This window comes from Meles meles, chromosome 1 (assembly GCF_922984935.1).
Source record: "Meles meles chromosome 1, mMelMel3.1 paternal haplotype, whole genome shotgun sequence".
Classification (NCBI taxonomy): Eukaryota; Metazoa; Chordata; class Mammalia; order Carnivora; family Mustelidae; genus Meles; species Meles meles.
This window is the reverse complement of record NC_060066.1, coordinates 10,596,244-10,608,236: the sequence shown is the minus strand read 5'-3', so window position 1 is coordinate 10,608,236 and position 11,993 is coordinate 10,596,244. Positions and strand designations below refer to the sequence as shown.

Below are 11,993 nucleotides of genomic sequence, written 5' to 3'. Positions count from 1 at the left end.
TTTTTTGGGGGGGTTTGGGATTGAAAAGGAGACTGTTGCATACTGCATTTGGCTTCGTATGAAGACAAAACGTGGCCTCAACTTGTTTTCTAAAGACCATCATTATACTGCTTTCTGGACTGGGTGGTGCAAGGGCCAACGTCGTAAGTGATTTTAAAGTAAAAATTAACTAATAAGATCTGGATTTGTTGTTATTTAGTTTTTATTTTGAGATCATAAACTCAACTCTGAAATCCAGCTGGACTTGGAAGGAAGTAAGGAAAACATGGAACCCAGAGAATGGCAGGAAGAACACAAAGATTATAGGATATTTCAAGCAGATGAGGGTGATGGGGTGCTCTCCTGAGCTACAGAAGGAACAGTCTGGTAGATAAGATAAAACACTAGTCAGATTTGTTAGATCTGTCCACAGTTAGCAATGGTGATCTTCTTGCTGTTCTTGCCATTCCTGGACCCAGACTGCTCCATGGTTATTCCTGTCCTCATTTGCCTTGCCAAAGACCACCTGCTTGCCATCCAACCACTCAGGCTTGGTGGTGCAGATGAAAAGCTGGGAACCATTCGTTTTGGGTCCAGCTTTTGCCAGGATGAAGTTCTTGTCAGCTTTCTCACCATACACAGACTTGCTGTTAGTGTCATTATGGCGTATGATGTCACCATCCTGACACAGAAATCCCAGAATAATCCTGTGAAAGCAGGAACCTTTATAACCAAGTCCTTTCTCCCCAGGGCTCAGAGCATGAAAGTTTTCTGCTGTCTTTGGATCTTTGTCTACAAATGGCTCAAGGGCTCACCATCCACAGGGATGTTAAAGAACTCAGTGGGGTTGGGTTGACTCTAGTGGGGCAATGCAGGTGGCTTTGGGCCAGCAGCATTAGCAAAGCCTAGATCTTATCTTTTAAACTCTTGCTTCTGAGTGGGAGAAAATACAAAGAATAAAATAAAACAATTTGATATCAGCCACAGCAACTTCTTTCAAGATAAGTCTCCAAAGGCCAAGGAAACAAAAGCAAAAATGAACTTTTGGGACTTCATCAAGATCAAAAGCTTCTGCACAGCAAAGGAAACAGTCAACAAAACAAAGAGGCAACCCACGGAATGGGAGAAGATATTTGTAAATGACAGTACAGACAAAAGGTTGATATCCAGGATCTACAAAGAACTTCTCAAACTCAACACACACACAACAGATAATCATATCAAAAAATGGGCAGAAGATATGAACAGACACTTCTCCAACGAAGACATACAAATGGCTATCAGACACATGAAAAAATGTTCATCATCACTAGCCATCAGGGAGATTCAAATTAAAACAACATTGAGATACCACCTAACACCAGTTAGAATGGCCAAAATTAGCAAGACAGGAAACAACGTGTGCTGGAGAGGATGTGGAGAAAGGGGAACCCTCTTACACTGTTGGTGGGAATGCAAGTTAGTGCAGCCACTTTGGAGAACAGTGTGGAGATTCCTCAAGAAATTAAAAATAGAGCTTCCCTATGACCCTGCAATTGCACTGCTGGGTATTTACCCCAAAGATACAGATGTGGTGAAAAGAAGGGCCATTTGTACCCCAATGTTTATTGCAGCAATGGCTACGGTCGCCAAACTGTGGAAAGAACCAAGATGCCCTTCAATGGATGAATGGATAAGGAAGATGTGGTCCATATACACAATGGAGTATTATGCCTCCATCAGAAAGGACGAATACCCAACTTTTGTAGCAACATGGACAGGACTGGAAGAAATTATGCTGAGCGAAATAAGTCAAGCAGAGAGAGTCAAGTATCATATGGTCTCACTTATTTGTGGAGCATAACAAATAACATGGAGGACATGGGGAGATGGAGAGGAGAGGGAGTTGAGGGAAACTGGAAGGGGAGATGAACCATGAGAGACTATGGATGCTGAAAAACAACCAGAGGGTTATGAAGGGGCGGTGGGAGGGGGTGGGGTGGGGTGGGAGGTTGAGGAACCAGGTGGTGGGTAATAGGGAGGGCACGTACTGCATGGAGCACTGGGTGTGATGCCAAAACAATGAACACTGTTATGCTGTAAATAAGCAAATAAAAATAAATAAATTAATTAAAAAAAATAAAACAATTTGGAAAAGTCCAACATGGATTTCAAATAGCCCTGTCTGGACATTCCAAAGCTGCTGTTCTTGGAAGGGAACCTCAGCAATGCTGGAAGTGCCTTGAGTGCCATATAGTAAGCCCTCAGCTTTGGAATGGACCCATCTCTGGTCTTGTCCCCAGTGAGAATGAACCATCTACATCTGGAGAACCTGTTCATGTGTCACAATGAAGAACTGTGGTCCAACACCAAGTAGGCTCTGCATCAGTAATCCTGGGGATGCTACCTGGGTGTCCTCCCCCCCCCCCTTAAATATGCTCCACTAGGTATTCTTATTCACACTGAAGTTTGAAAAACACTGGCATGAAACGTGTGTGAAAGCACAGAGTAGAAGACACAACTTTCAGTTTCTCCAACTGGACTAGAATCTAATTTGGTTCACTCTGGAAAAGAAAAGCCCTGCCCCCATTAAAAAAATATAACAAATCAAAGACTTTATATAAAAAGGCTGTCATCTCAAAACCTCCCTCATCTCCTGCTTTTCATCTGTGCGGCGTTCTCTCTCTCAAGATTACGAAGTGTTCCAAATGCTTGCAGCGACTTTGAGCATATCCCCTGAGATCATATCTCTTCCATGCTCCAGGGAGAAAGAAGAGGTCAGAAGTAAGTTCCCGAGATGGGAGCTTGCCATGCAAGGGCACAGCTCTCTAACTCTGGCCTTGGCCTCCTTTTCTAATGAAACAACTGCTTCCTGGATTGTTGGCTTGTTTTTGTCTTTACCCACATACCTTCAATGCTCCCAGCTGGAATCAGTCTCTCCCTCCCTAGCCTGTCAAGCCTTTTCTAATACTCTTCACTTATTCCTGTCTGGCTTGTGATGAAATAAAGCAAATGAAATGTTATTTGCATAGTGCTCTCCAAAGCATTTCACATACATGACCCCATCAATCTTCACAATATACCCTAGGTGGACACTAGAACATTTGCTCCTTTGTTTAAGAAAAGATGCTGAGTCTCCAAAGGTTAACTGACTTTAGACTTTCCCAAGAGGAGGAAACTATTTAGCACTAGAGGCAGGATATCTTTCTATAACACTATCTTTTTAAAAAATTGTAGGTGTATTGTGCTTATTTCATCAAACTACAAAATTTTTAAAATTAAGCAGCTATAGGTACCAGAAGCATATTAGATAATTTGGAATATAAGAGTGTCAGCAGAGCCTGAATAGCTCAGTTGTTTAAGCATCCAACTCTTGATTTTGGCTCCGGTTGTGATCTCAGTTTCAGGAGATCGAGCCCCACACTGGGCTCCACAATCATTAGGGAGTCTCCTTTAGATTCTCTTTCTCTTTCTCCCTCTGCCCTTCCCCCTGTCACTCATATGCTCTTTCTCTCTGTCTCTCAAATCTCTCTCTCTAAAATAAAGAAATCTTAAAAAAATTATAGTCTTGTTAGATAGCAAATCAGGTTCACAAATAACTTTCAATCTAGCTATGGTCTGAGTGTTTATGTCCCCCCTTAAACTCATATGCTAAAATCCTAATGCCTAATTTGATGGTATTAGGAGGTGGAACCTTTGGGAAGGGATTAAATCATGAGTTCAAGGGCCTCATGAACAAGATTTGTTCCCTTATAAAAGGGTCCACAGAGAGCTCCTTTCTTCCATGATGACACAATGAGAAGTCTACAATCAGAGCCTTCACCCAACCATGCTGGCACTCTGGTCTTGGACTTCCATCCTCCAGAACAATTTCTATTGTTTATAAGCCATCTAGTGTGTGGTATTTTGTGATAGCAGCCCACACAGATTAAGACAACCTTGTATTATTGTTTTTTATTTTCTCCTTTGATGTTTTGAGCCTCCGCATATTAGATACTACACCAGGAACCACACATACTTGAAAAAAATCATAGTACAGCACAACAAAGTAACTGCCATTGAGAATTTAAGTGCAGAGCAGAGACTGGCCTACTAGATGAGTCAAAGAGTATGTTACATTGTGGTTAAGAGCTTGTTCACTGGACATAGACTACTTGAATTTATTTCTTGTCTTTACCACATAATACCTCTGTGACCTTGGGCACAAACTTCTGTGTTACTCCCTGAAGACTAAATAAGTGTGTAAAGGACTTAAAACAAGTCCCAGAACAGACAAAATGCTTAATAAATGTCAGTAATAACAACAATAACAAATAATTCAATCTTATAATTACTACTTAAGTTTAGGTCTTTGGCTACCTTTGGGAAGATATTAGCCATCCTCTCTCTCTTTTTAAAACTATTTTTATTAACATATAATGTATTATTTGCCCCAGGGGTACAGGTCTGTAAGTCATCAGGCTTACACATTTCACAGCACTCCTCATAGCCCATACCTTCCCCAATGTCCAACCACCCTATTCCCTACCCCTCACCCACCAGAAAACCTTAGTTTGTTTTGTGAGATTAAGAGTCTCTTTCCATAGTTTGGCTATTGTAGACATTGCTGCTATAAACATTCGGGTGCACGTGCCCCTCGTCACTACATTTGTATCTTTAGGGTAAATACCCAGTAGTGCAATTGCCAAACTATGGAAAGAACCTAGATGTCCATCAACAGATGAATGGATAAAGAAGAGGTGGTATATATACACAATGGAATACTATGCAGCCATCAAAAGAAATGAAATCTTGCCATTTGCGACGACATGGATGGAACTAGAGGGTATCATGCTTAGTGAAATAAGTCAATCGGAGAAAGACAACTATCATATGATCTCCCTGATATGAGGACATGGAGAAGCAACATGGGGGGGTAGGGGGATAGGAGAAGAATAAATAAAACAAGATGGGATTGGGAGGGAGACAAACCATAAATGACTCTTAATCTCACAAAACAAACTGGGGGTTGCTGGAGGAAGGTGGGATTGGGAGAGGGGGAGGGGGTTATGGACATTGGGTAGGGTATGTGCTATCGTGAGTGCTGTGAAGTGTGTAAACCTGGTGATTCACAGGACTCTGAAAAACAACCTGAGGGTTTTGAAGGGTCAGGGGTGGGAGGTTGGGGGAACAGGTGGTGGGTAATAGGGAGGGCACGTTTTGCATGGAGCACCGGGTGTTGTGCAAAAACAATGAATACTGTTATGCTGAAAAAATAAATAAAATGGTAAAAAAAAAAGTCTCTTATGGTTTCTCTCTCTCCCAATCCCATCTTGTTTCATTTTTCCCTTCCCTACCCCTCCACAACACCCTGCTCTGCCTCTCAAATTCCTCATATCAGAGAGATCATATGCTAATTGTCTTTCTCTGATTGACTTATTTTACTCAGCATAATACCCTCTAGTTCCAGCCACATCATTGAAAATGGCAAGAGTTCATTTCTTTTGATGGCTGCAATCAATATCTATATATCTATATCTATATAGATCTATATCTATCTATTGTCTATCATCTATCTATCTATCTATCTATCTATCATCTATCTATCTATATCACATATTCTTTGTCCGTTCATCTGTTGTTGGACTTCTAGTTTCTTTCCACAGTTTGGCTATTGTGGACATTGCTGCTATAAGCATTCAGGTGCACATTGCCTTTGGATCACAATATTTGTATATTTAGGGTAAATACCCCGTACTAGGATTGCTGGGTCATAGGGGTAGCTCTATTTTCAACTTTTTGAGGAACCTCCATACTGTTTTCCAGAGTGGCTGCACCAGCTTGCATTCCCACCAACAGTATAGGAGGGCTCCCTTTTTTCCACATCCTTGTCAACATCTGTTGTTTCCTGACTTGTTAATTTTAGCCATTCTGACTGGTGTGAGGTGATATCTCATTGTGGTTTTGATTTGTATTTCCTTGATGCCAAGTGGAGCACAATCATGTGTCTGTTGGCCATCTGGATGTCTTCTTTGCAGAAATGTCTGTTCATGTCTTCTGCCCATTTCTTGATTGGGTTAATTGTTGTTTGGGAGTTGAATTTGATAAGTTCTTTATAGATTTTGGATACTAGCCCTTTATCCAATAGGTCATTTGCAAATATCTTCTCCCATTCTGTCAGTTTTCTTTTGGTTTTGCTGACTGTGTCCTTTGCTGTGCAGAAGCTTTTGATGTTGGTGAAGTCCCAGTAGTTCATTTTTGCCCTTGCTTCCCTTGCCTTTGGTGATGTTTCTAGGAAGAAGTTGATGCTAGCTATTATCTTTTTAAGAGATTTTTCTTCCCCACACTTTTTCTCTTTTCCATCAGGAGCTATTATGACATAACTCTTAGGCTTTTTGGCATTGTGTCACCAGTCCTAAGCCTCTATTTCTTTTTCAATCATTTTCCTTCCCTGTTGTTCAAACTTGATAATTTTTATTGATGTATCATCAAGTTTACTGACTTTTTCCTCTTTCATCTCTATTTTGCTATTGAATCCATTCAGTGAAAAGTGTTATTTTTCAGTTCTGCATTTTCCAGTTGATTCTTTGTTATAACTTTTATTTCTCTAGTGATATGTTTTCTTTCCTTTCCTTTTTTCTTTCTTTCCTTCCTTCCTTCCTTCCTTCCTTCCTTCCTTCCTTCCTTCCTTCCTTCCTTCTTTTATAGCCTCCATGCCGAGCTTGGAGCTGAACATGGGTCTTGAACTTGGGACTCTGAGCTTAAGACCTGAGGTGAGATCAAGAGCCAGACATTTAACTGACTGAGCCACCCAAGCATCCCAATTTCTTTTATTTCTAAAGTGTTTACCCTTACTTCACAGAGTATGGTTAAATTAATTGCTTTAAAGCCTTTACCTATAATAATTCCAACATCTCTGTCAGCTAGGGTTAATATCTGTTGATGTCTTTTCTTACAAAATATTATGTCTTCCTCATTCTTCCTGTTTATAATTTTGGGTAATATCTTGGGCATATTGAATACTTCAAGGGTCTGAGCCTTATTTAAGTCCTATAGGGAATATTTTTTGTTTCTTTTAGCAGGAAATTATCCTAGTGTAAGGCCTCAAATTTCTACCGGCCTTCTCTCTGGCTTGCGTTTCCAATGTAGGCTTAATTTTCAAAGCCTTTGGTGGCTCACTTAGATCTGTCCCATTTGTGTATCATGTGGCAGCTAGTCTGGGGCCTGGGTGGGGATTTACCTAATACTTCAATTTTCAAAGACTTTTGTATGCAACTTAGGACCAAGCTCCATGAATGCACAGTTTGAAGGTGAGATCAAGAGTTCATAGAATTTATGGGACCCCTTTATTTCCCTTTGGTGATTTTCCTGGTAAGTTCTGGCTCCCAACATCCATCCTATCCAACCATTCAGCCCACCCCACCCCCACGTTTGTTTTCTATCTAAGAAATGATACTGTAGGTTCGCAGCTCTGCTATGTACTTCCTGAGACTGAGTCTATATTGGGGCCAAAAAGCCAAGGTGTATGGAATGATAAGAAGGAATACCTCCCACTCTCTCAGTGCCACAGTTTTCTGGTCTGTATGGTTTATTGTCCCTTAGAGGTGTAGGTACCTTCCTATCATGGCTGCCAGTCTTCCCCCTACTATTTGCTAGGGGATTGCCTGGAGATTGGAGTGGGAGAGAAGGAAAAACAAGACAAAACCAAAAGCAGGGGACTCTATCATTCTGTCTGACTCATGGGAACCTTCTTTCCTGCTCCTTGGATCAGAAAGAAAAGGTGTTTTCTGTTGTTTGTTTTCTAAGTCTTGTTATGGGCTGAATTTTACCTCCACCCTCAATTCCTATGTCAGAATTCTAACCCTCACATGTCAGAACATGACTTTATTTGAAAATAGGATCATTGCAGATGGAATTTGTTCTGCTAAGATAAGGCCACACTGAAGTTGGATGGTCTGCTAATCCAACATGACTGGCATCCTCACAAAAAGGGAAGTTTGAGAGACTGTAGACTCTGAGAAACAAAATGAGGGTTTTAGAGGGGACGGGCATGGGGGGATGGGTGAGCCTGGTGGTGGGTATTACGGAGGGCATGTATTGCTTGGAGCACTGGGTGTTGTACATAAACAATGAGTCTTGGAACACTGCATCAAAAATGTATTTTATGTGTGTATTTTATGGAGACTATCATAACACAATAAAAAAGGGGAAGTTTGGAGAGTAGTACATATAGAGGGAAGATGATGTGAAAAGACAGCCCCCCAAAAGCTAAAGGGAAGCTTGAAAGAAGTCTTTCCCTTGCAACCCTTAGAAGGAGCCCACACTGCTGACACCTTGGTTTTGAACATCTATCCTCCAGAACTGTGAGAAAATAATCTCTGTTTTTTGTTTTTATTTTTGTTTTTTTTTTTTTTAAAGGCACCCAGTGTGGTACTGTGTTCTGGCAGCTCTAGCAGACTAATACAGGCTCACATCTGGTGTATACTTAGGAGTTTTAAGCTGTATTTGAATCCAGGCTAAGAAATACCAGAGGAGAAAAAGAGGAAAGTCATCACTGGTTTGGTATTATTTCGAGTTCTGGTTTTCTTCCCCTGTTTGCCTGTTACCAATTTTTTTTTATTTTTATAAATATTCTTCAGATAGCTACTCTGTGCATTCTGTCCAGGATTTTTTATCGCATGGAGTGGGAGAGACAGGACGAAGTGTGCTTACTCAATCTTGGCCAGAACCAAAACTAACAGTTTTGGGTTTGCTGCTTCCCTCTTCTTGCTTAGATTTTACAGGGTTGATTTGAGGAAAAGGATCTTATGTTATTCTATCATCTTGTCAAGATGTTGAAACAAGGAGCTCTCAATCTTCTTTCTTTCTAAGACTAATTTCCTCCAGGCTCAGTTTAGAGATGTTAACATCTTTTTGGTTACAATTTAAATTTCTGAGTTCATTCTGCTCATTATTTTTCAGGCCTGAAAACCTTTTGGACTTTGGAGAAAAAAAAAGTAAATTATCTCTCTTCACCATTAAGGATGAAGAAATGGGTACACAGTGGCAAGGCATTCTTAAGAAACCTACTTCGGATTCCTCTGACTTTTATCCAATTCAATTTAATAGACATTTGTTGATCTCTTTCCTTCCTTCCTTCTTCCCTTCTTTTCTTTCCTCCCTCCCTCCCTCTCCTTTCCTTCTTTGCTTCTTTTCTCCCTTCTTTCCTTCCACTTCCTTTAACTTTCTTTTTAAAATTTACAAACAAAACAAAAAGGATAAATTAGACAGGAGTTTTTCCTCAAGAAATTCAGGCAAACTATGTCTCAGAGACTTGATAGCCTCAGTTTATAGACTAGGAATAATTATACTGAGCATACAGATGTTGTGTGCATATTTAAGGGGAAAAAAGCAAGAAAAAAGCATCTTACAAACATAGTGTAATGCAAATGAAGGATTATATATTCTATTTGCTCTAAATGTGCCTTCTCTTAAGGTTTAATAGGATCCTGAAAAATAAGATGTTGGATTTTACTGAATAAAACTATGTTTATTTTCGGGGCGCCTGGGTGGCTCAGTGGGTTAAGCCTCTGCCTTCGGCTCAGGTCATGATCTCAGGGTCCTGGGATCGAGTCCCACATCAGGCTCTCTGCTCAGCGGGGAGCCTGCTTCCCTCTCTTTCTCTCTCTCCCTCTCTGCCTGCCTCTCTGCCTACTTGTGATCTCTGTCTGTCAAATAAATAAATAAAATCTTAAAAAAAAAACAACTATGTTTATTTTCTCCAAATCACTTCAGATTTTGTTCCCACCTCTTCTCAACCTAATATTTCAAGGCAAAACAAACCTGATATTTTTAGTCTAGAATTGTACAGCAGCCTCTACTGGTCTTTGCCCTTTTTTAGAACTATCCCAAGCATCAATAAGTCTTTTTTGAAAGATCGAGTGTCAGATATTGCACACAATCTTCCACCAAGAGCACACAATATTCCACTAACAGAAACCTGGGTCTTATAAAACAGGAGAATATGTCATATTCAGATTTCAGAGAAAAATGTGAGGTTTGAAAGTACATAACACCTTATGTTGATATATATAACACGCCTTGACTCTGAAAGCTACCCTCAGTCTCTAATATCTATTTTCTTCCCATTTCTCAACCTGTCAAAATAGGACTCATTTATTCAGCAAGTAATTTTGAGCCTTATTGTTTTGGTTTGTCAGTGAACAAGGGGGAGCTTCATATTTTCAAGGGGCTTGCATTCTGGTGGCAGAGTGTAGAAAGAAGAAGAAAGGGAGGGAGGGAGGGAAGGAGGACATAGAGAAGGGGAGAGAGAGAGAGATCAGATAATGATAAATGCTGGGAAGAGAATTACAACAGAGCAAGATAGTAGAGAACAATGAAGTGTCAGGAACAGGCTCTCTGAGACACTTGAAGGTCAAGAGCAAGAGCATTCCAGGCGAAGGAAACAGCTATTTCAAGGAACTTACGGTACTCTTGGCTCAAAGGAGTTATTGACAAAGGGTGAGCGACTGGAAGGGTAATGACAAGGGGTGGGGTGGGGGCAAGATGAGGTCATAGGGGTGGTCCTAAACCAGATACACAGGCTTTACCTGTCAGCGCAGGTAGCACTGTAGATTGCATTCCAAGAGTGATGGAAGCCTCAGTGGTTTTTAAGCTGGGAGTAATAAGTTCTGATTTACTTTTAAAAATTTTCACTAGGTCAGTTATATTGTTGTCCTTCAGGACCAATTTGAAACGTTTCTTTCATTGCATGTCAAACATTCTTCCCTCAAATCCCCAGGCAAAATCAATCCCTCCTTCATCTTGGGCTTGAGTGCAGATCTGCCATTATATATAATCATTTGGATTTTGGTGACTAATCCAACTTAACTGAACCTGGGTGTTTCCCTTCTGTAAATATAAGGGCGGTATATAATTAATAAGTACATAACATGGCTGTGGCAGTTAGTAGGCTCTTAGTAAGTTCTGGTATACTATAAACCCTTAGCACTTTAAGCCTTAAACTTAGCATTTGTTTTATCTTAAATTCTAGTTGGTCATTTGTAGGTTTGGTTCATCCCAATGACTGACTTTCTTTAAGACAGATAATTATTACATTGGTACCCGCCTTCACCCCGTAGAATTATAGGAAGGTCATGAAATGGCAGATTGCTGTGTGTTCACCAAAGTCCATTTCTTTCTCATCCTATGTTAATAGCTAAACAAAATTTCCCAACCTCCAGTTAAGTATGGTCATATGACTGAATTCTAGTTAACTGGTTAGGATGGGAAATGATAAACATGATTTGCAATCCTTGCCCTTAAAAGCCTTCCTGTCTCTTTTCTTGTTTCCTAGCAGAGGAAAGAATTATGAGGTACTGAGGAAAGCTGGGTAGAAAGAAGCCAGGAACCCTGGATCAGTGTAAGTCCTATCCACCAGAGGGAAGAATAAATCTTACTTTGATAATCTATTAAGCTGCCAGAGTTTCTCTTACATTGCTAGTTACTCTAACTAGTGTAACGTACCATCGTGTGTGCAGAATTTGTGTTTACTTTCATATACTTTGGCTCCTTTACTCTTTTCCATTATGAGGGATGCAAGGCAAGGGAATCTAATTTTTCCCATTTTTATGGAGGAAGACTCTGGGGAAGGTTGTGGTGATTTTACCTGATCGCTGAGGTGAGAACCAAGCTTTAAGTTCATTATTCCACTTTAGGGAAAACAAATGAGTAAATCTAATAGGTGATAAAGAATGGATTAGAAAGGATAAGGGCTCAGTCTGTTGACTTGGTGGCTCAGTCAGTTAAGCAGTTAAGCATATGACTCTTGGTTTCAGCTCAGATCGCGATTTCATGGGTCATGGTATGGAGCCCCACATCTGCTTCATGCTCAGCATGGAGTCTACTTGAAAAATTCTCTCCCTCTGTTCCTCCCTGACTCATGCTCTCTAGTTCTCTCTCTCTCTCAAGTAAGTAAATAAATCTTTAAAAAAAAAAGGGAAAGGAGTAAAGCAAGGTTCTGAGAGACCAATAAGAGACAGTCATAATAATAAGGGGGGCAAGAGATGAGACTCTGA

At 40.4% G+C, this 11,993-nt stretch overlaps 1 pseudogene; it reads right to left on the bottom strand.

Moving 5' to 3' along the window:
- Positions 1 to 396: 396 nt before the first annotated feature.
- On the bottom strand, positions 397 to 11,620 carry LOC123941092 (annotated as a pseudogene).
- Between the last annotated feature and the right edge of the window lie 373 nt (positions 11,621 to 11,993).